General features: G+C 43.2%; 1 pseudogene; it reads left to right on the top strand.

The window, feature by feature from the left end:
* Nucleotides 1-9,496: 9,496 nt before the first annotated feature.
* LOC115572500 (deubiquitinating protein VCIP135-like) lies at nt 9,497-21,864 on the top strand (annotated as a pseudogene).
* Nucleotides 21,865-22,138: the final 274 nt, after the last annotated feature.

The following is a 22,138-nucleotide window of genomic DNA, read 5'->3' as shown; positions in this document are numbered from 1 at the left end:
AGACAATTGCTGACATTGATCACCCGGGATGCAGACCCTGGAAGCTCTGTTGCTGATTGGCCATCCCATGGATATCCAGTACGAGTGAGGTAAGTCGCTCCTCATTGCCATGAATGTAACCACCTTGAGCTGGAGCGCAGCGCACACAATGTCAGCGTCAGCTGAGTTCATGTTTTTGTCCAGTTTGTGCCATCATGACTGGGAATGCATGTTGATGAGGACTGAAAAGCACGAGTGACACAGAGTAGGCAAAGGTAACAGATAACAGTGGAAACAGGTTCGGCATCGGACAGGGGAAACACAGGGACTATAAATACACACAGGGTAAACTGGTGAAAGTAATCCGGGCGGGGGAAAATAATCTGGGAGGAGGACGACACCACACACGCAGGGAAAGGGTTTCTGAAAAAAAACATTGTGGACATATGTCTATCTATGTGTAATCTTATGTTTGTCTGTATATTGTGTCTTTTATATCTGAACCTCAAGTCTGTCAATAAAGATAATAATAATTTGGCAGGAGCTGCCACTGGAGCTGGTGGAGCTGTCAGAGTCAGGAAAACAAGAGGTTACAGAACCACAGCCACAGGAGACTGATTCAGCACAGGAACTGGAGACAGCTGCAGTTCAGCTCAGACAGGTTGCTGCAGAACAGGAACAGAGAACTGCTGCAAGGCAGAGCAGGAGGCCGGCAGCTGGAGGTCTGGACGGGGATCAGGAAAGACCGCCGGTCCGGCTCTGGAGCGAGTCTGCTGACCCGCCGACAAGGAAGCAGGTGTCAACAGGGCCACCGACTGAGAACCAGGAACTGGTGGACCTGCTGGTGGAGCTAGATAACAAGTCAGAATCAACAAAGTCAATGAATGAAGTTCATCCTCTGGGGACCAAGAATGTCTGTAGAAAATGTCATGTCAGTCCATCCATCCATCCTTTGGTCCAGGTCCAATCCATGTGGACTAAAGTAGTGGAGCGACAGACATTAGCATCCACAGAGCAACACTGCTAGTGTGTCTAAAAAGACAATAAAAGAAGAGACAGTCATGTTGATATGAACATTAGAGAAACACATCATGGAGCTGAAACATGATCCTGCTTCATCATTTGGATTCGTTCACCTCAGCCGAAACTTTCAACAGCACACAGGTTTTTGTATTACTCTGTCTCACTGTGGGAGGAACGATGGATGTATAGCTCTGGAACTAAACTGGTTGTAACAGGTAAGAATATAGCTTTTCCTTCATTTGTTTTATTGAACAAGTGTAAAATGTGTTTTTAATGAGTTTCTGCTGCTTCAGGCTTAGTTTTTTTAGTAGAGAATTCTTGCAGCCGTGCAGCTATTGTTCCATAAAAAGCTTCATAACTCCTGAAAAGATGTTTAAATCTCACTGCACAGCTGAAGTTCTTCTTTATTTCTGCAGGAGATCAAACTGATTCATATAGAAAAAGTTTGATATTGACAATGTTACAAATATACAGTATTTGATCCTCTCAGTAATTCAGCACCATCTCTTGTTTTATAAAACAACATCATATATGATATTAAACATCATTTAATATATGTCAGTAAATGTATTTGATAAACATTTAACTTTAACTATGTTGTATAGGATCATTAATAATACAGCATTAAATGACCTCATGACAATTGTATTTTATATGATGGTTCCTATGTCTTTTTGTGTGAGATATTGTATACATGAGGACAAACACACACTGAATGTGATATTACAATAAATATAATATGTGCACATAAATTTATATTTTTCAACATGTGAAATATATAAATTGCATGTCTGCATGTTAATCTGCTTTAAATGTAAATATAACAATTAATAGTAAATGAAGCCTAACATGATTTAATACATTTAAAAGTAAATATATTTTGTAAACGTATGATGGTAAATATTGTGCATATGATACTGCACATATTGATTTGTTTTATATTATATTATATATTATATTATGTTACAATAATTGCATTTTAAATTACATTTCTGATTGTAAATGGTCTGCATCAGGATATTGTATTTTATATGATGGTACAAATGTCTTTAAATGTAAAATATATTCATACATGAAAACAAACATACACTGAATATAACATCACAATAAATATATAATATAGAAATTATACTACAATATATGAAAAGATTATATTTCGAAAAAATTGTATGATTTACAATGGCGCATGAAACTATGTATTTTATATGTTGATTTGACTTTAAAATAATTTATATATAAAAACAAATATATTCACTAATAATTTAACATATATTTTAAACAATGAAAAATAATAATTCCAAAACTAATTTCAAATACTTAGAAGTAAATGTATAAGCAGCATATTGTGTACGATATACTGTTATTAAAAAAAGTTATATTATGTTGTATTATTTCATATCATATTCTAATGTATTACAAAACATTATCACATTTAAATTAATCAAATGTTAAGTTCCTGTAAAGGATCAATTCATTCTCACCTTTCTTCATGTTATGTTATGTAGTTTCTGGGCTTTCTTCAACAAAGGCGTCAGTATGTAGTATGTTGATAAATGATTCTGCGGAGGCCAGGCTGGTGGAATGTCAGAGCAATCTTTATTGAAAACAGATCTCAATGTCAGCCGGGTTTCTCAATGTGTAAGTGTGCAGACACCTCAGTTACAAAGAAGTTATAATTCAAATTTATCATATCTAAACATTTCATTGTAATTGTGTAAAAATGTTGAAATACAGAAAAAAAAAAATATTGATATTATTAATGAACTGATTAATTTTTCTTTAGTAGCTGGACTAAAGTACACAGTGGTAAATCTGTAATATGTTAAACACATTTTATCATAAAATATATATTAACATAATATTTAGAGAAGGTTTTAAATTTTACAACGATCATGATCATAACTATACTATATTTTTTATCATCAAATCAACAAAGTTTTACCTTCTTTATATTGAATTACGTCTTTATTCACAATAGTCATATGAAAACTTGTATTTGTAATTATATAAATTATTAACAACATGAAATTCAAGATGCATTTTGTTTAAGTATTTATGATATGTTGTGGATAATGTAAACATGAAAATGTCAGCGTGTATTAAACTTAAGGGTAAATATGTCCTTTATTATAATCTGTCTTTTATCATGATACAGATGAAGATTTTCCATTGTATGAAAATATGATGTTATATTATTATTAGTAAAAGTCATGATAATGATGAATGTGCACATTGAAACAAAGAAGTGCTGAACACATAATGTTGTTTGTCCCCATATAACATATGATGACATGACATGATGAGTGTGTTTGATGTGCAGGTGAATCCAGTCTATGTGTTGAACTTTGTGCTGTATTGATGAGTAGTTTAGTGATCAGAGTCCATGTAGTTTCCAGGATCACACTGAATGCAGTGCAGTGCTGGAAGCTGCTGTTGACTGTGTCAATGTGTGTCTGTGCTGCTTGTTGCTGCTGTCAAGCTTCAGATGAGCAGGTAGTGAAGCCCGTGGTGAGCGTGTACCCAGCAGCATCCAGAGCCCACCTGGAGGGGAGGAGCTCCCTGCTGTGCGTGGCCTCAGCCATGTTTCCTCCTCTGGTCCGCTTCTCCTGGGAAAGACGAAAGGAGGATCAGGAGAAGTGGCTCCCTGCTGAGGGAGAGCAGCTGGAGCTCAGAGAGTCGGGACACATATCCGGCATCTTGCTGGTTGATCAGGACTCTACCTTCACGTATAAATACCGCTGCTCCGTCCAACACGAGGGGGGCACAGTGGAGGCCCAAACAGAACAAGGTAATGAAGGCTTGGTGACTGTGTTCAGCAGTGATTCAGCTTCATGTGGAGACGCTGTCAAAGAGAGCAGAGGAGCAGAGGACTGACATTACTTTTGGCCTCTTTTCTGTTTCAGAGGTTCCAGCAGCTCTTCCACCATCAATTCCACCACAGGTTCCGTCTCAGTACCAGGTGAAGCTGCTCTGTGTGCTCTACACAGTGCTGATAGTGAAGAGTCTGGTGTACTGCTGTGGACTCTCTCTGCTGAGGATCCTCTGAAACAAGGGACCGTCCACCAACTGCTCACATGCTGACTGACTGTTTTCTGCTCGCCTTTTCTCACCATCAAATCTCATCAGTTCATCTCATTGATCACTTTGATCAGCACTCACAAATGTCAATGTTCATGTTTTGTGGTTGATGTAAAAAAATTATCTTTTGATGCACAGGTTAGATTCAGTCATCCTACATATATAAATACGTATATACACATATATATCTGCAGTGAGTATAAATTCTGTGCTATAGTGTTATTTTCATCCTCTAGTTTATTTCCACTTTGAATTGTGACTTGTATAATAATAGAACATGAAGCTGAATCATTAGCTGTCTGCTAGATATTTGATTGTTTTAGTATTTTTCTCTTCTTGTCTTTCTTTTTAATACATCATGCAGAGTGTGGCAGCTTTGTTCAATTCTTTCAGTGTAACATTCTCAATAAAGTGAAAAATCACAGTGTGTGTTTTAGAAACAGTCTTGTTTTTATGGATTTCAGTTTGTCTTCAGAGCAAATCATCAGAAACAGAATCAACTTCATGGACCATGTATGTTGACGCCTACAAGTCATTTGACTCTGGTTGTAATTAGCTCTCAATATACTTTCACACAGCAGCAAGAACAAATGTAGAGGAAGACGTGAATATTAGCATACAGCTTAACAAGGACAACAAAGCTAAAGAAAGAGAAGCAAACAGAAACATATAGCTATTATATACAAGTCAGTAGGTGTGGCTGTGCCACCAGGTTCAGTGCTGAGCCCCTTTTATAATTGTGTCAGTGTGGATGTCAAACTCTACGCTGATGACACTGTTGTTTACACACATGAACAAACAGCAGAGCGAGCTGCTTTCAAGCTACAACTGCTATAAAATGATCACACAGCAGCTTCATCAGTCGCCTTCCAAGTTGCTGTCAGGCTGCAGAAACTGTCAGTAAACTGTCACCTTTACAGAATCAATCAAACAGTATCAACACATCTTTTATTTCAGCTTCTCAGCTCCCAGGTTTGTCTCCCAGGTGAATAAGACAGATGGAAGCTGAGACAGTGAGTACTGAGCGCTGTAACTGTTGTAACTGTCATTGTGTTGTTCATGTGAAAAAGTGCAGCTAACGGTGAGGAGGCTGCAGAGCAGAAACCCACACAGCCCGTCTGCTGCAGGAAAGGAAGTGCTGGTTGGCTCTCAACAGTTTTTTATGAGTCCTAATAACCACTGAGAACAGATTCATATCTGCTGCTGTACACACTCATCAACTCCTCTCCCTCTCTGGACTGCTTTGTCTTTTCTCTTGTTGTCTGGAAGCCTTTTTTCCACTGAGCCCTCCACCCACACAAAGTTGAACTGAGCCCAGAGACCAACAGTGACCCCCCACCTGGAGCTCACATCCATGAATATAATGAAGTTCTACCTGTATTAGTATTTATTTTCCTTCAGCTCTATTCATTCAGAATATCAGACAAACAGCTGCGTCTTTATTTAATGTTTCCTGTAAATATTTTTTTCAGATGAAGCTCCAGTGAAAGTTCAGTGAAGCTCATCGCAAATCAACAAAAAAAAACTCTGTTCCTGTCGCCGTTCATAGTTGACTCTTATCTTATCAGTCAAGCAAAATGTTTTCCTTTATGTTTCATCTCCTCACAAATTAAACCATCTTTGTTTAATTGTGTCCATTTCATTCCTGCTAAGTCAGTCAGCATTCTTTGGGGGAAACTTTGGGCTGTTTTTTATGTATTTGGTGGATTTTTCTTGCTGCTGTTCAGACGCCCCTCCATCACAAAATCTCCCTGTAGAGTCAAAGTGACAAAGACTTTGTGAGCAGACTCACTGATCACATATCATCTGCTGTCATAAACATGATCTTTACTTCATTCACTCGTCTCTCCTGATTGAAATCTGCTTTAAATGGAATAACAGCGTCAAACCAAAGCAGACAAATGTCAGTGTGTTCCTTTAAGAAGCTGAAGGAACAGTTATGATACATTTCATATTATCTGAAGGGATGTTTGTTCTGTTCTGTGTGTTCTAACTCTGAACACTTGGATCATTTTCACCATGAAACACTGTTGGAAGAATGACAACATGTTGCAGCTGTCTCAGCAGACAACACATGTGTGACATTACATGTGTCTTTACGCTGTTAGATCGCTGTCACACCAATAAATCAGCTCTTCCACCACGGCTGTGTGACACATTTCAAACTAAAGCTGATCACATGCTGGATTTCTGTGTTTGCTGCTGGTGCTGACATTAAACATCACAGAGAAACACCACCACCCTGTGGTCAGTCACGGGAAGTGCAGGGACATCCACGTGATGCTGATGACGGTCGCCATGACGACACCATGACGCTCCGCCCTCTTATTTTACTGCCGACAAACCCACAGTGACATCTAGTGGATAAAAAACAAACCGCAGTAAATGAGGAGTATTACTGGCATTATTGTTGGTACTACTTCTAAAAATAGTTCAGTTTCTACTGCAATTGATCTTATAAGGGAAATTCTACATGAATAAATCTACTTTCACTAGTCACTAGTATTCTTGGAAAAGCAGCCTTTTGTCTGTTCTTGAATACAAGACCTTTAAGCCATTGACTCTCTCACCCTTTCATCCCTCAGTTCCTGTTTTAACTCTGTGTGTGAATATGGGACTACATCTGATATTACTGTTCGGATTCATGTACTTCATCTGGTTCTTTAAGCAATTTACATGTTTTTGTGAAGTTTAAAGGATTGTAAACTGTGTAAAACTAATTTGACGAATACTACAAATACACGTCGTTCCCACCAGTCCTTTATTCTTACAACAAGTCATCAGTACGGTGTACATTTTAGGACATCCTCAGGATCAGGCTTCAGCATCAGACCTCAGATGAAAAGGTATAAGGTCTCAGGAAAAGCTCTGTCACACTCGCACCAAACAGCCACATGAAAAATAGTCATTGGACCAAAAGAAAAAAAATGGTTCTGCATCGTTTCTTTGTTTGCAGCATTTTGTTGTTTGCAGCATTTTGTTGTTGCATGTGTTTTGCGTGTCTTTGATTCTGCACCGTTTATGTATTTGCAACGTTTGGCCATTACTGCGCGTTTACCCTTGTCGGCCACCGTACTTATGCGACCTCTGTAGGAAACTGATTTTCCCGATACCATTCAGTGTGACAACTTTTGTCCTGATACCTTTCAGTATGATGACGTTCAATGTGACAACTTTTGTCCTGATACCTTTCAGTGTGATGACGTTCAGAGTGACAACTTTTGTCCTGATACCTTTCAGTGTGATGACGTTCAGAGTGACAACTTTTGTCCTGATACCTTTCAGTATGATGACGTTCAATGTGACAACTTTTGTCCTGATACCTTTCAGTGTGATGACGTTCAGTGTGACAACTTTTGTCCTGATACCTTTCAGTGTGATGACGTTCAGAGTGACAACTCTTGTCCTGATACCTTTCAGTGTGATGACGTTCAGAGTGACAACTTTTGTCCTGATACCTTTCAGTGTGATCATTTTTTTCCTGATGCCGTTAAATGTGATATTTTTTTTCCTGATACCTTTTAGTGTGATAATGTTTTTCCTGATGCCGTTCAATGTGATAATTTTTTCCCCGATACCTTACAGTGTGACAACTTAGTTTCTGATACCTTTCAGTGTGAAAATTTTTTTCCTGATACCTTGCAGTGTGACAACTTAGTTACTAATGCTTTCAGTGTGACAATTTTTATCCTGAGATACTTCAGTGTGACAAGTTTTTTTTCTTAGGCCTTTTGGTCCAATGACTATTTTTCATGTGGCTGTTTGGTGCGAGTGTGACAGAGCTTTTCCTGAGACCTTATACCTTTTCATCTGAGGTCTGATGCTGAAGCCTGATCCTGAGGATGTCCTAAAATGTACACCGTACATCAGGCCAATATATAAATGACTGAATGAACATGCCAGGAGTGGTTGCATGGCCTTTTTTTCTAAATAATACTCATGATGATGATGATGATAATGATACTACTGCTAATAATATAATAATAGCAATTAAAATAGGTATATACTGATGTATTCCAGATCTTTTATATGTATACATATAATATATCTTTGTACTTGCTGTTATAATTATTTCTATTTGGTCACTGTTTCTGTTAACATTTAACATGGTCTACAACACCGAGTAAGGGTAACTCGTCTTGTATGACCTATATTAACAAACCAGACTCTGTTCAAAAATCTGTCGTTTCAAGAACATGTCATTGACCGTGGATCCCGAACCTCACCATTCCCTCGATCATCTGTCACCACATCACACTACATGAAATAAATGCAATTGGTGGATCAATTACGACGTATTCATCAGAACTCTCTCAACGTTAACATGATGCATTTTGTCGCTTCTTTGAGTTGGCTGTAATTGTCGGTAAGCTACGATGCATTCAATTGACATATTTTTAAATGGAGTTTGGTGACAACGTCTTTATCTCCAGGTTTCAGGTTCAGTCAGGGGCGTTGTTACTCTATTAGTCCAAAACTCAATCTGCACTACATGTTTACATCCATGTAGCCGCAGTGAGTCAGCCTGCACTTTGAGTTTTCTTAGATTCACAGCCGTGATTGATTGTCTAAAACCAATTAGCTCAGGGCTAACAGGACAGAATAGCACGTTAGCGGCACCGCTAAGTAGCTAGCGTTTGTTTTTAAAGTGATCGGATGTTCAGCGGTTAGGTAGAAATGGCTTGCAAGCGCTTTTACTGTAATAAATTCACACACAATACGAATCCCCTATATTTAGGTTACCCGCACTGTGTTACAGATAGCTGCCCAACAGGCTGCTAGCTAAGCTAACTCCAGTTGTAAGCGCCGTTGCCATCAAACTGAGCTCGTTTTATGCCCCGAACCATACAAACCACACGACACATCAACACTGTAGCTGTACCTGGAGCCAAAAAACGCCTTTAATACATTCATGGGGGTAAATTCATTAAGATGCTTTCGGAAATACCCCATCCATTCTGCCCAACTGCCATGATTCTGCCTTATTGACTTCCTGACACAACAAAACGCCGCTGCCGCCCGTTGCATTCTGGTAAATGAAGTTGACTGAATTTAGCGTTGCTGATTTCCTCCGTTTCACCATTGTTTACTTATATATTAATACGTTATGTGTTCGTCTCTGCATCATACTGGAATAGAGAACATTGAAAAGATCGTCAGTTTGATTCTTACGTTTTATTATTTATGAGTTATTACGCAGTACAACTACAACTCCCACAACCTGACGTCATTACGTAGTTACGTTTAGCAACGGTCAGTGCTAAAGAAAAAAACAGCCGCTTCCGTGTTGTTTCTTGTGTTATTCTGGCAAATAACTATCGTTAGCAGAGTGGAAGCTCGTCTGACAGCCTCGCCGGAGTGTGACTATCATGATTTTGTGAAGCTGACAGGCCCGTCTCAGCTTTGTTCACCCGAAATGTCGCTGCTGCAGAGCTCAAAGAAAAAGACAAGCGTATTTTGTCTGGTACCTGCCCGGACCCGAAATGTCAGGCGAGGCTATTCTTCCCTGCTTTACGGCTCCATTAGCATCGAGTGCACGGAGTGTGGTCAACGCCACGAACAGAAGAACCTGTTAAATGTCGAAGAAGTGACTGATCCAGATGTTGTGCTTCACAATCTGCTCAGAAACGCCCTGCTCGGCGTCACCGGGGCCCCGAAGAAAGGGACGGAGCTGGTGAAGTAATGGGGCTTTCTAATTACCACTGCAAGCTTCTGTCCCCGGTCCTCACCAGGTACGGCATGGACAAACAAACCGGCAAAGCCAAGCTGCTGAGGGACATGAACCAAGGTGAGATGTTTGACTGCTCACTCCTGGGGGACAGAGCTTTTCTGATCGAGCCGGACCAATGTGTCCACCATGGGCTACGGCAAGGACAGGTCAGGAAGCCTCATCTACCTCCATGACACCCTGGAGGAGGTCAAGAAAGCCAACGGCAACAGGGAATGTCTCATCCCGGTCCATGTGGACGGAGACGGGCACTGCCTGGTCCACGCTGTGTCCAGAGCGCTGGTGGGCAGAGAACTGTTCTGGCACGCCCTGAGAGAAAACCTCAAACAGAACTTCAAGCAGAACTTGGACCGCTATAAGGCCCTCTTTCAGGATTTATTGATGCTGCAGAGTGGGAGGACATCATTAATGAGTGTGACCCCCCTGTTCATCCCGCCTGAAGGCGTGCCGCTCGGACTACGCAACATTCACATTTTTGGCTTAGCCAACGTCCTGCACCGGCCCATAATCCTGCTGGACTCCCTGAGTGGAATGAGGAGCTCTGGGGATTATTCTGCCACCTTCCTGCCCGGGCTGGTGGCGGAGGAGCAGTGCAGGGGCAAAGACGGGAAGCTCAACAAGCCCATCTGCATCGCCTGGAGCAGCTCTGGCAGGAACCACTACATCCCGCTGGTGGGAATCAAGAACACTGTGCTGCCCAAGTTGCCGGCCCGCCTGCTGCCGAAGGCCTGGGGCGTCCCTCAGGAGCTCATCAGGAAGTACATCAAGCTGGAAACGGACGGGAGCTGCGTCATCGGCGGCGACCGCAGCTTGCAGGATAAATATCTGATGCGGCTGGTCAACGCCATGGAGGAGGTGTTCATGGAGAAGCACAACATCCACCCGTCGCTGGTGGCTGATGTGCACCAGTATGTCTACAGACGGACCGGTGTGATCGGCATCCAGCCCGAGGAGGTGACGGAGGCCGCTAAGAAGTCAGTGATGGAGAACCGGCTGCACCGCTGCCTGATCTGCAGCGCCCTCTCTGAGCTCCACGTCCCACCAGAGTGGCTGGTTCCTGGTGGAAAGCTCTACAACTTGGCCAAATCCACCCACGGCCAGCTGCGGCCGGACAAGAACTACAGCTTCCCCCTCAACAACGTTGTCTGCTCTTATGACCCCCAGAGAGACGTCCTCATCCCAGATTACAAACTCAGCTCCCTCAACACCTGCAACTGGTGTCACGGCACCTCTGTCCGCCACATCCACGGGAACGGGTCTGTGGTTTACCTGGACGGGGACAGAACCAACCACCCGCTCCCAGGGTGGGAAGTGTGGTTGTGGCTTCAAGCATTTCTGGGAGGGAAAGGAGTATGACAACCTCCCCGAGGCCTTCCCCATCACGCTGGAATGGGGGGGTCGGGTGGTTAGAGAGACAGTGTACTGGTTCCAGTATGAGACTGACCAGACTTTGAACAGCAATGTGTATGACGTGGCCATGAAGCTGGTCACAAAGCACTTTCCAGGGGAGTTCGGCAGTGAGATCTTGGTGCAGAAAGTAGTTAACACCATCCTTCATCACACCGCCAAGAAGAATCCGGATGAATACAACCCAGTGTCCATCGACGGCGCTCACGCCCAGCGTCTCACCGACACCACAGACCCTCAGCCGGCAGGTAGATCCCCAGCCGCCTACTAAGATCATCCTGACTGGTCAGAAAGCAAAGACGCTCCACAAAGAGGAGCTGACGATGAGCCGAGCGGAGCGCAGCATCCAGCAGAGCATCAGCGAGCAGGCCTTCGTCACTCAGAAGCGACGGACTGACAAGCTGAAGCAGGAGCAGAAGGGCCACGGCCGGACTCCTTCCCCCACTGGGTCGCCAGAAACCTCCTCTTCTTCAGCTTCCCGTCACGCCGACCAAATCCTCCTCCCCCTCCTCGTCCAGTAAGGAGAAGAAGATCCGTGTGACCACCAGTGACGGCAGGCAGGCCATGCTGACCCTGCAGGCACACACCACCTTCTCAGAGCTGCAGAGGAGCATCACCAACCAGTTTGCCGTTGCCGCCGGTGCAGCAGTGCATCCGCTACGGCTTTCCGCCCAAAGAGCTGGTTCCACCTAAGGACGGCGAGGAGAACGAGCCGGTGGCGCTGCAGCACGGAGACAGGGTGACAGTGGAGATACTGAGGGGCCCCGAGGAGAAGAGCCCCGCCGCCTCCATACCCCGAGCCTCCAGCTCGCACTCCGCCCTGCACTCAGTGAAGAGCGAGGACGCCGTGACGTCGGGCAGGATGAGCAGCCGGGAACTCCAGGACAGCATCGACCTTGAGATGTCCTCCCTCTGTCTCCTAGCAACCTTGATGGGTGAGTGTGACATGTAGGCCGTCTCCCCCGAGGTCTCCCCAAGGTCCCCCCCCCCCACATGAAACTTCCTCTGCAGAAAACTTAGTTTAGTTCTGAGATCAAATTTTAAGGCAAAGCAAAAAATGAGTCACAATATCCAAGTAAAGTTTGGCATGCCACTTTATCAGCTGCACTGATGATCACTCTCATTATTGATTTTTCTATTATTAGTTTTAACTAATCAGTGAAACCTTTAGAGTAATCAATGATTCAGTCAGTTGAGATGAAACAGAAAAAGCTGAAAATGTAAAAAAAATAAATCACCAACTGCTCATCAAATTGTAATCATATAATTTTGCACCACGTCATATTCATGATGTCACCTGTAACTGCTTAATGCATTAATTTAACATGAATTTTTACCTCACACACTTTATTCTAAGCTCCACTTAAGGTCATTCCTATTCCTAAACACTTAAATATCTTTGCTTAAGGTTTAAAGAGGCACTTTGTAGTTTTAGAGATTCATTTTAAACTCAATGTGACAAAGAGTTAGTATGACAGCCACTTTTCTGTTCATTTATTTGGCTTTTTTTTCCTCACATAAGTTGCTGAAGACACAACCTGCTTCCACATTACTGTTGTTTGGTCTTTGTGGGTTGAAGTGTGGGAAGTTTGAGTGAAGGATTTGTGTAGCTGTCAGAATGTGAGCGGCATCAGACCGACACACACCTCTACCCACACTGCTGGCGTGCCTTTACACACACACATCATCTCACCTCTATTGTAGCTCTGTTACTACCTCCACTGGAGGATCAGAGGTGGGAACGAAGCTGTCCCCCCACACCGTCTCTGCAACTTTCACACAGACGGTGAGGCGCACAAGATTCACACCTTGAAGTGTGAATGGGGCTGGTGATTGTGTTCACGCTGCCTCTGAACGTCACCTCACATTCAGTGACCGACGGAGCATTACTTCTCAGTGTGAGCAGGCAGCAAGACACCGTGGCCGTTTCACTCAGCTCACACACGCTTGTTCAGGTGTACGGCACACATCATGCAGGAGGCTTCCTGATTGGTCACAGCAGGCAGGTGAAAAACAAACTGCAGGTATCGGCTGAGTGGCTGATGGAGCTCACAGGTAGCAGGTGACGCCTGTCGCAGCGTCTGTTTCTGAATGCTACCAGAAAGTCTGTGTGTCTGTGTGTGTGTGTGTGTCTGTCTGTGTGTGTGTCTGTCTGTGTGTGTGTGTGTGTGTGTGTGTGTGCGCGCTCTCAGTGTGCTGACTCAGGCAGCTCAACCCCTCCCCGTCTCACCTGCCAACAGGGTCAGAGGTCGCGGCTGCCTCCAGATAAACAGATCGGCGGGCCAACAGTCGGCCTCTGTCGATATTCAGGAAGGTTTCATCTGCACTCTGAACGCTGGGCAGGCCTGACGCTGCACTTCCTGTTAGCAAGAGCTCATATTCAATAATCCTCCTGTCTGCTTCAAACAAAACCTGCGCTCAGCCGTCTGCCTCTGTGTCTTCACACTGACAGTTCATTCAGCTCATGTCAAGATATCCTGCCTGCTTGTACACAAACGATTCCTTTTTATTACCTCCCATGTTTAACTTTACTGTTTTGTAAAAAAACTACCCTCGTGTTTTACTTTAAACACAAAACACAAAACATGTCCTTACTCGAGCTGCAACAGTGACTCAATTAATCCATCCGATTTGTTTATCATACATTCATTTTAGAAGTTTTTCAAGGAGAAATATCTGCACAGATACTGTTTTTGTAGGTCGTCAGTCAGAAGAATATTTTCTGTCCAGCTTCCTGTTTACGGTCGTCAGTAACATAATTAACACGCAGACAAACCTCTGACATGGCTAAGCAACTGATGAGGAAATGAAAAAGTAGACGTATGTAAAACACATTTTTCAATGAATAATCCAGAGTCTCTGGGCTTCAGACTGCTGGTTTAAAGATGTCACCTGGGTCTCTGGGAAGATGTGATCAGAGTTTTACACACTTCTTCTGGACAATTTACAAAGTATACCATAACCGCATAATAATCACTGGAGTCAATTCAAAATAAATAAATAAATAAATATTTGCAACCTGTAAACGTGAATGGTTGATGATGCACATCATGTCATATGGACGTTGTGCAGTATCTTGAGTAAAAGCTTGATGTGACATGATGATTTCTATGAAACAAGCTGATGTGCTGTTCATCCAAGACGACACTGAGGAGTAAAATATTCTCTGACTGACCAGACGACAAAAACAAGCATCTGCTGTTGAATATGCTTTAAAATCACTTTGGTTTTTGCAGCAGTCAGGACGGATGTGAACCCTGCGGTGTGTTTGGAGTGTCAGCTGGTTTGTTTGGTCTTTCATGTAATCAGTTTCTCTCCGTCTGTTCCAGGTGAGGACGTTTGGTCGTACGCGAAGAAGCTGCCGCACTTATTCCAGCAGGGCGGCGTCTTCTACAACATCGTCAAGAAAGACATGGGTACGTTTGTTGTCACTTGGTTTACTGCGTCTACCTCCAGTGAAGTAACCGGGGTTACAGTTTCAAATTCAGTCATCATCTCCTCCCTCCACACTGATGGAGAGTCAGGTGAAGTTCTGTAGTCCACAAAACATTTCTGACAGCGTTACAGCATTCTGCTAAACAACTGAAGCAGCTGGAGGCTTGTTATGTGAACTGAGATGACAGAACTTTATATTATTTTTTTTATGTAAACTGTTTAAACCTAAACCTGCGAAAGTGCAGCTGATTGACAGGTAGCTGATCATGACCCTTTATTGTGAACCCCAAACATGCACTGATATTAAATTGTCTTTCTCTTATTTAATTAGTGTTGATGTAATTCCAATAATATGAGGGAGATTTCGTATGATCTTTTATAATATACCATCACTGATTTATCCTCATGAAGACTTCCAGTACAGATGATACATTTGACACAGGCTGTGATCATCCTCTCTCTCAGGCCTGATGGACGGGAAACACTGCACGCTGCCTCACCTGACGGGGAAAACGTTTGTCTATAACGCAGCAGAGGAGCGTCTGGAGCTCTGTGTGGACGCTGCAGGTCACTTCCCCGTCGGGCCCGATGTGGAGGAGCTGGTGAAGGAGGCTCTGGTCCAGCTGCGCTCGGAGGCGGCCACCAGGGGCAGCAGAGAGGGCAGCCCGTCCCACGGCGTTCTGCGCCTGGGGAGCGGCGGCGTCGTCCGGAAGAAAGAGCAGCTGCAGAGCGTCACCGCCTTCCAGGGTAAAGGCCACTCTCTGGGCAGCGCCGGGGGTTCCTCCCCTCCGGAACACCGGCCTATCACACGCCAGCACAGCAGCGGTGTGGACCTGAGCGCCAGTGTGTCCCGAGGCCCCCCGGACCTGTCGGACATCCCAGAGGACGCCACCAGGGAGCTGGTCCGTATGGCCCCGGGCTTCGTCACCATGAAGGACGGTCGTGGTCTGGACCCCAGCCTGATGGAGCAGCAGCGGAGGAAGCTGCAGGAGATGGTGTCCTCCATCCAGGCATCCATGGAGCGCCACCTCCGGGAGCAGCAGAGTGCTGCCGCTGCTGAGGGCGGGGCCAGCCAGGAGCGGACAGGCAGTACTAAGACGGGCGCGGGCCAGCCAGCGTCCGGGCTCGACCACGAGCCTCCACCTGCAACAGGCGCAACGGCGGCCGGCAAACCGGACGGAAAGGCGGAGGAACAGGAGGAGATGGAGAGTCAGGACGCCGAGCAGAGCAGCGCCACCGAACCCATGGATCACTCCTGATCGCTCCTGACCCCCAGCACCGCCCCCGCCCCGCCTCGCCGGCACCTTTGGGTCATAACGCCTCAGGTCGGATCCTAAAGCTTTGGTCTTCATCGTGTTTCGTTGTCTTTACTGCATGACTAACGAGCGGGCCGACGTCCTCACCGCCGTGGGACGATAAATCCGTTAAAGCGATATGTTGTGACACGCTTGCTGCGATACATCGTCATATTCTCACACCGACATCACACTTCTGTTCTGAGGCTTCTGCTGTGTGTGTGTGTGTGTGTTTAAACTCTATACACAGCTGTCCACTCCACTCTAAAACTTCACAATGCAGTAAATAATAAACACAACATGTGACTGATTTCTGCTTTTGAGAGAAATTATTTTGCAGTTTTAGGATGCGTTTTTTTCTCCTCGGTTGATAATGTATCGCCAACGACTGTTTTGCAATATATCGCAGATTGGCTGCGTGGTGACAGGATTGTATCTCCGCCCCTGTGACTCCCACCTGCAGACGTCTGATCCTCTCACTATAAACGCAGCGACGCCTGAGGGCGACTAACCGCTCGGGGTCACGTGTGAGACGCATTCCTGTAGATAGAAGAATCCTCTGAGTCTTAATCTGCCACCAGGAGCAGAGCTGCTGCTCGCCGGCAGCTTCATGTCCTGCAAACATGCTTCCGTCAGAGTGCACGCTCTGAAACGTGCACCGGCCTCTCTACGCATCAACGCCTTCCTCACTGAATTCTGCTTGTCCACCGTCCGTCTGTCTGAGGACGGGAAACTCTGACCAGTGTTTGCTTGATTGCCTGACCTGACGTGAAGCACCTGAATACAGCTGCAGACCAACCTGTGCAGGTGAGGAGACCAACAGTTGATGTCTTTGTGTGCCATCAGCAGGTAGAGGAGTGTTACTGTTTTGAGGTTTGATTTTTGGACATGTAAAGGGCAACTCCTCCAAATATACACGTTAAAAAGTCTACCGAAGCTGCCAGAATCAAAAACAAAGAAAGAACCGGCTCAGTAGATTATAAATGGACCAAAAATAACACTGAAGACACATGTAGGCATCAATTAATTTATAAAGTGTGACATAGATTTATATTTTTATTTGATTTAATACATTTTTTTATTCACTCATTCATTTTTAAATGTCTAACAGTAAAACAAAGTAAATCCACAGGGGAACTGATACAAAGGACAATAAATACAGAAGCGAATCCAAAAGATTTACAGTGAATTAAAACAGAAATAACTTTTTGTCACATTTTATGAATTAGTTAATGCCTACATTTATTTTTAGAATCTTTTTTGGTGTATTTTAATGACATTATTTATTTATCTAGTCATTTATCGTGCGTCTTTATTTTTCATTTTGGCAGTTTCAGTCTTCTATATTGAGGAGAGTTACTGCATATGTGAAAACGTAGAATAAATCCTGCTCAGCCTCCAGTTGAAGCTGCATGTAATCTGCTAAATTGTCTCTCGTGATGCCACTACTCAGTGGCTGAGCTGCATTGTGGGTAATGTAGGCAGCAGGTTTTAAAAGGAAAAAGACGTGATGGAGAAGGTGATATCTCTAATTCATTTGTGTCTAAACTGCTCTTGATGCGTTCAACTGGCACCTACATTACCCACAATGCAACACTGAGGGACATAACTGGAGGCATTTACTTAAAACTGACAGGAAACGGCAGTGGGAGCTGAGGGTTGTGGTTGGTGGTGCAGGTGTGTTTAACTGCTGCGAGGGAGAATCTCTGGAGCCAGTTGAACGAGGTGCTTCACATGTAGAAACAAATTAACCTGAGTGTGTCGGGCGCTTTATAACAGCTTGAAGATCAAGACGCTGAAGAGGAAAACACACCGTTTATTTTCCTGTTTTTTCTTCCAAAGTAACTTTAATGTTTATCACTGAAGAGCAGTCAAAGTTGTCCAGGTGAAGGATGAATGAGGTGTGATCTCTCTGCTGAAACATCTGTTAAAGACACACACACACACACACACCGGGAAAGGACACAAACGTGATGAAACATGCTCGTATATTAACTTCATTACAGGTTTTTAAGTCCTTAAACCTGGAAATATGTCGGCATTCTTCTGTTCAATTCAAAACACATGTATTTGTCCGCGGGGGAAGTTTTATCTCTCACACTTCCCTCGTGATGAAGTCGGTGGGTTTTTGGTTTAGCGTCTCAGTTAAGGACTGTGGTTTACGCAGGCTGAAGATTTTGTTCTCTGACATAAAATATGTTGGTTATTCTCCTGGTTGGAATTATAAAGCGCCTACGTGTCTCTAACGAGTGTCTCAGTGAGACTACAGAGGTTGTCGGGGACATTAATGTCACCACAGCGAACAGAGAATCATCTACTCACTCGTCCGTCTTTACAAACTCAGTTCTAACTCTAACACAGCTCACAACCTCCTGCCAGTAAAGTACAATGGAACGATTCTTAAAGTTGGAATTCATGCTTGTGAACTCGGGGCAGATAAATGGACCCTGACTTCATGAGGGAGCAGCTCTCTTCACCACAGTGGCATTCGTTAAGATGAAATCTCTAACCGCGTCTTCTTTATTAGGTTTTTAATTTGCCAAGAGGCTTCGCTGCTGAGGCTGCAGTTGTGTGAACACTTGCCAAAGAGACTCCACGTTGTTTTGGTCAGCCAAGTTTCAAGCGATGGAGTTTGTTTATATCCGAACGTTTGCTTTTTACTTCTGATGATTTTATTTACGAGCAAAGCAACATAAAAGATTATCTTTGAACAGTTTATCTTGTTGAACAAAATGTGCGTTTTTTCTCTAATTATCCAACATTTAAAGAGCTCATCTGCTTTTTGTGGAGGGAACCGGGACTTCAAGAATACGTCCTCCACGCAGCTCTTTATTTAAAATTAGTATTGTGGCTGTTCCTTCACTGTCACTGGTTCACCGGCTTCATGTTTGGAAATCCCCCCATTTAAGATAAGAATACAGCCAAAGATAAAACCAAGTTTTTTAGCACTATGTGGATCTGATATGTGGTAAAAAGGCCCGCCAGCTGCTGTTCTATGCAAAAAGTCTTCACTGAACTTAGAACAAGTAAATATGTACAAACACAGGAGAACCATCAACTTTAACCTTCTGTTGATTCTGGCGCCCCCTGTGGACTAAAGAGGACGACGGAGAGACGCAGTGAACTTTCTATCTGCCGTTATGTAAAATCCTGCCAAATGCAAAGGGAATCCAAAAGTACAAATGAATATATTAATAAACAAAACGGAGAACTGGATGGAAACGTAGCCAAATAAAACAAATGCAGAAGCAAATCAAAACAAACGTGAAGGAATGAAAACAGAAATAACAACTTAAGTGAATAAATGACCACATTCGTGTCATTAATGGTGCGTTTAACAGCACGTTGTTTATTTATTCAGCCAGTTAATAATTTGTCTTATAAATGGCTCAGTGAACAAGTTACATGCCATTAAATGCAGCAACAGAGATATTAAAAAAGAATAATAAATGTAGGCATTTCTTTATATAATGTGACACAAAGTGTTATTTCTGTTGACGATGGACAAACACAGAACCCCGACATAAAAAAATAGCTTTAACTTTATAATTGTCCGAATAAGATGAGTCTGAATCCAAGCAGGCGTCGTTATGAAGCAGAACTATCATAACTCAAACTAAAGTAAAGCCGTTCTTCTCGGTGACGGAGGTCAAATAATCAGTTAAATGCTCCTTTAGTGTCACGAGACGCCACGTAAAATAGACAACAGATGCAAAGTTTGACTTTTTATTTTACTGTATTTTATCTTCTCTGCTTTTTGTTGTGCAGCCAAACGTGCGACACTGTGTGAAGAAGAGCGTCGAGGCGAGCCGACGAGCCGCTGCAGCGTCTCCTCAGTTTGTGCCTCTTCTCATCACCAGTTGTCACTGTTAAAGGGGCATTACGTAGTTCTGGAGGAGACATTCAGACTCAGTGGAGATCGTTGTCTTCGTGTGAGTGAGTGCAGGGACACACAGCAGGTCGTTTAACAGAACCATGAACGGACTTTTTATCAGTCCTATCCTCTTGATTTAGAGTACTTTTAATTTACTCATAGATCTGCAAAACACTCCACAAAACTTCTGTTCAGTGTTTCCTGGTTTTCGGCCTCTCGCTCGACTTCTTGCAGAAGCAGGTTCTGGTGGTTTTTGGGCTTCTCACATACTTTTGATCTGCGCCGTTTAGAAACTTCTAGTTTGTGTCTGTAGTGTTTCAGAGGAAATAGTTTGTTTCTGTTGATGCTCTACTGTAGGTTTTGTTGAACATCCTGCTGCTCATCTCTTGAGTTTCATGTTGAATTTATTCTTGACTTCTATGTGCCAAGAACTATCGACACTGTTGAACACTCCCTTTAAAAAATTGATTTGAGTTTTCCTGATGTTAGGACAGAAATGTTGTGAGCTGCAGAAATCACAGAAGGTGTTAAACGATTTGAAAATCTGCTCATGTTTTGTTTACTGATTTTGTTTTTTGAGATGAAATTCATTAAAGTAAAAGTTTCAAATATCTAAACGATGACGACGTAAGAGGCTGAACAGTTTCAGCTTCAGCCGCTGGATGATTGATGCAGAATTAGATGCTTATAGAGACCTCGGAAGCCGTCTTCCCAGCATCCTTTGTGGCTTTTCTCATTTCAACGATCCCTTTAAAGGAACAGTTCACCCAGAAAGTAAAATTCAGTCATCCTCTCCTCTCCCCGTGCTGAAGGAAAGTCAGGTGAGATGCTTCAGAGCGATGAACAGTGTCGCAGTGTTCTGCTGAATACCTGAAGTTTCTGGGGATTTGTTTTAAAACAGAAGAAACTACCAAACAAACATAAAATGGCTCCTTACAGCTCGTCTCCAGAAGCCCGAGAGCACAAACTGAATGTTCATTTTTGGGTGAACTGTTCCTTTTAACAGCAGAGTTTCAGAGTTTGTCGTTCAGCGTCAGACGCCTGAACTATTCAACTAATTAAAGAAACAATCCAACAGTTTAATGTATATTTTGCTTCTCTGTCTGTCTTACTGAGAGTTAGATGTTCAGATTTGTTACTCTAAGGTTAGCATAGCTTAGCATAAAGATCAACCAACCAGCGCCTCTTAAACACATTATATCTCGTTTTAAACTGAAGTGTTGCAGTGTGTTGGACGGTGGACTTTATGCCAAGTTAAATATATATATATATATGCTAGCACCTGGGTCATATTTTTGAAAATAATAATTTTCCAAATTGTTGAATTATTCCTTTGAAATGACTGAAAGTCATTTTTTGTTGCCAACAATGTCTCTTTAGGAATGACCCGGTGCTGCTGGAGGCCTTAAAATCCGTTTATTTTACATCGAGGTTCTTTCTGTTTTTACTTTAACCTGTGCTGCTTTTACCTCAAACTCCTTTTCTTTGTTTTACCTTAAATCCTCGTGTTCGACGTTAAAAGTCTCTCAGTTTGACCCTTTTTTTGTTTTGTGGTTTTGGCGGAAACAAATCTGAAAATGTGAATCACAGTTTTTTTTTGTTTTTGGGCTCTCTGAGGTGTATTTTGCCGTTGCGGTGAACAAATGTAAGACTCAGCACTTTGTTTGATAAAAAGAGGGAACATTAGCGTAGCATGCTCATATTAGCTGCATCAGTGAGAGGAGGCGGGGTCGGCCGCTCGGACGAATCAAAAAGAAGAAAAGTTTGCTCAGACGACACTGCTGTAACAGACTTGAAGTTTTTCTTTGTGACTGCTGTACTAATGACATGAATTGTAATCCAGTTGTATAATAGTATATATTGTAGTATATTTGGACCTGTACAGAAACTACAGAAACACAGATTGTTCAGTTCCTTCAGTTCTCTCTTTTTTTCTGTTAACTTCTCTCTGGTTTGCTAATAAAATATTGATGATACACGGCTTCAACATCGCTGTTTGCATGTGTGATGACTTTTCAACCCCAACAATAAAATCACTTCCTTCACTTGTTTCTGTTTTGTGTCGTCACTGACAGATTTCTCTGTTTGTCTCTTATAAAAAACAATGTGTTCATGTTTGTGCTGTATATCAGTGTCATCCATTTTATGAACACTGTTTGTGACTTGAATCCACGTGTCTGGTAGAGTTTGGCTCGTTATGTTAACGCCCACCTGTTGAATTCAAACTCCAGACCAACAGGGGGCAGCGTATCACCAGAGTAACCACTAACTGCTATGTGTAGCTGCCATTCGCTTGTTAGCTCAGTTAGCCATGCAGCT

The sequence above is a fragment of the Sparus aurata genome, chromosome 21, assembly GCF_900880675.1.
Source record: "Sparus aurata chromosome 21, fSpaAur1.1, whole genome shotgun sequence".
Classification (NCBI taxonomy): domain Eukaryota; kingdom Metazoa; phylum Chordata; class Actinopteri; order Spariformes; family Sparidae; genus Sparus; species Sparus aurata.
This window is presented reverse-complemented; position numbering and strand designations above follow the sequence as displayed.